At 43.1% G+C, this 2,948-nt stretch overlaps 1 pseudogene; it reads left to right on the top strand.

Moving 5' to 3' along the window:
* Nucleotides 1-2,948, top strand: part of LOC122150990 — a 138,839-nt pseudogene that overhangs the window by 132,385 nt on the left and 3,506 nt on the right.

Below are 2,948 nucleotides of genomic sequence, written 5' to 3' on the forward strand. Positions count from 1 at the left end.
ATCACATGATAGAAGTTTGCAAGACCAACAACTTATTTATTCCAAATAGCTTTTTCAACAACATAAACAATGGCTATACATGTGGACCTCATCAGATAGAATACACAGGGATCAAATTGACAATATCTGTTTAAGGAGGCAATGGAACATCTCAATACCATCAGTCAGGACAAAGCCAGGGTCTGAGTGGAATGACCATCAATTAATTGCCCACATGCAAGTTTAACTTGCAGCTGAAGAATTTTTAATAAAAATCCATGGGAATCAAAATACAACCTTGAATATATCCCACATGCATTTAGAGACCATTTGAAGAAAAGATTAGATGCATTGAACACCAGTGACTGAAGACCAGATGAGTTGTGAAATGGCATCAAGAATATCACACATGAAGAAAGCAAAAGGTCATTAGAAAGACAGGAAAGAATGACAGGATCAAAAAGTATAGCAGAAAAAACTCTGAGACTTGCTCTTGAATGGATTGTAGCAAAAGTGAATGGAAGACAGATTCAAAATGGAGTCTTGCCAGTTAACAACACATTCCTCCCCCACCCCCCAGCATCTAAGGACTTTAAAAACTAGGTACAACAGTTTGAATTGGGAACTTTGGTGCTCTGAACAGATGACTGAATCAGAGTGCACAAAACACAGAAGAGCAGAATTGGAGGAAAGGCACAGGGAGATTATGTAGGAAAGAGTTACTGCTGGAGGATGGATGGGCACCCGAGAGAGACCATTGGAAACTTTTCTGGGGCAGTCACTGTCTGCTGGGTGGAGGCAGCCACCAGAGATCCCTGAGCCAAGTATGAGGTCACTTATAGCAGCTTACCAGCGACCACTACAATATTCCAGCAGGCAGTGGCAGAGACCTGCTTCCAGCAGCCAATTTTGTTGGTAATTTGGTTGGTCTGGGTGGTCTGGGTGCAGGCGGACACAGGCACCACTGCTGAAATTCAGGTGGAGATCTCACTGTTGTGCCAAAAAGGCTAGCTCCCTCCCCTCCCAGCGGATCACAGAGCGGGCTTGGGTCAGACTGGGAGATGCCATGCTTTTCTTTGCCACAGTTATTGTGACAGCAAGTCACTGGCAGGTACTCCCCTGACTCCACCACAGCTAAAATTGCATGCATCCTTGGTGCCACAGGTGGGCGGTATCGCAGACAAACTCCAGAGCTGACCATTACCGGTCTGGTGGGATTGTGTCACCACCACGGGCAGACGGGGCACAGAGAGCAAAGAAACCTCAGCTGAGTGCAATCCTGTGAATTTTGCCCTGGAGCCACACTTTGGCACTGTAGGACCATGGAGGGGGGGTCTTTGAGTGTGCCTGAAACTGGCAGAAAGTTGCAACCCCCTAACAATAGGAATCTTTCCTGAGGTTGAGCCGTGGTCTTGCAAATAAATACGTCATCAATAATAGCCTGGTCAAAGCCCTAGAAACCGACCTTAGCAACACCAAGCTTTCCTTCTTCTGCTCCCAACTTCTCCACCAATAACTTCACTCATTCAATAGAAGAAACTATATTCAGACAAATACCATAAAACCTCATGCTTCAAACTCGAAACCTTCTTTACAAAAAACAGAAACACATATCCACACTGCACAAAGTGATTCTACCATCACAAAGAAAACAGCAGACCGACCCAACACACCTGAATCAATAATAAAATAAAACACACCAGCTTCATCTTTTCAAAATATTAAACCATAAAACCAAGACAAAACAAATCAACACGTAACCAACAGCTAGAGAAAACCTAAACAGATAATGCTCTAGAAGACTCCAAGGACTTAAGAAGAGGTTTTTCTGTCCAGTAACCCCAAGAACTCTCAGGACCTCCTGCACTGCATGACTGAAAAGGTCCTAGTTTACATCTTCTTTTTTGTTTATTTTTTTGCGTGGTTAACCCCGTTACTTGTTGGGTTTTTTTGTTTTGTTTTGTTTTTGCTTTTTTTTTTTCTTTCCTGTTTGTTAGTTTGTTTTCTTTCTTCATTATTCTCCTTCTCTATCATTTTTCTCTTAGTGACCTATCCCCAGATAGTGCATATTTACCTGTTTTCTTTTCCTTTTCTCCACATTTTCTTTTTTAGGGTTACTGTTCCTGTGTGATTTCAGGGTATATCTTTTGTCCATGTTCTTTTAGTTTTTTCGACGGTTATTCAATTGTAATTTTTGCCTGAGTGGGAGACAACAACAGTCCCCATAAGATACAAGTACACCCACACCTCCTGCAACTTCACTTACTGAGCAAGAGCCAGAACCTCCTTCTCCACCAATGGGCCAATGATTAAAAACCACCAAGAAGAGCCTGAATCACCCTTGGCTACTTGTGCATGTTGTTCCTAGTAGTGAAATACATGGCAAGCTTACTAAATATTTACTTGATATGTATAGACAGAAGAATTCTAGGTCACGTGAACAGCAACCTAGATTGAATCATCAGAATACAGAGTCATGGCCTCTCAATCAATTCCCAGACTTGAATCAGTTTACAGACCCACAACCCCTTGAATGAAGGAAGGGTAGGCCAGGTCCCTTTGAAGAAGGACCCCACTACATTGCCAAAAATCTATAATATCAGTCTTTCTCCTAGCCTTCCCCAAAGAGATCTGAGGCCTTTCACGAGAGTGACTGTTCATTGAGGAAAAGGAGATAATCAGACTTCTCGGGGATTACTGGACACTGGCTCTGAATTGGCACTAATTCCAGGAGACCAAAAGCATCATAGTGGCCCACCAGTTAGAGTGGGGGCAAATGGAGGTCAAGTTATCGATGGAGTCTTAGCTAAGATGCATCTCACAGTAGGTCCAGTGGGTCCCCGAACCCATGCTGTAGTGATTTCCCCAGTGCCAGAATGCATAATTGGAATAGATATACTCAGCAATTGGCAGAATTCCCACATTGGGTCCTTGACATGTGGAGTAAGGGCTATTATGGTAGGAAAAGC

The sequence above is a fragment of the Orycteropus afer genome, unplaced genomic scaffold (assembly GCF_000298275.1).
Source record: "Orycteropus afer afer isolate SDZICR_OR568_19922 unplaced genomic scaffold, OryAfe1.0 scaffold00279, whole genome shotgun sequence".
Taxonomy (NCBI): Eukaryota; Metazoa; Chordata; class Mammalia; order Tubulidentata; family Orycteropodidae; genus Orycteropus; species Orycteropus afer.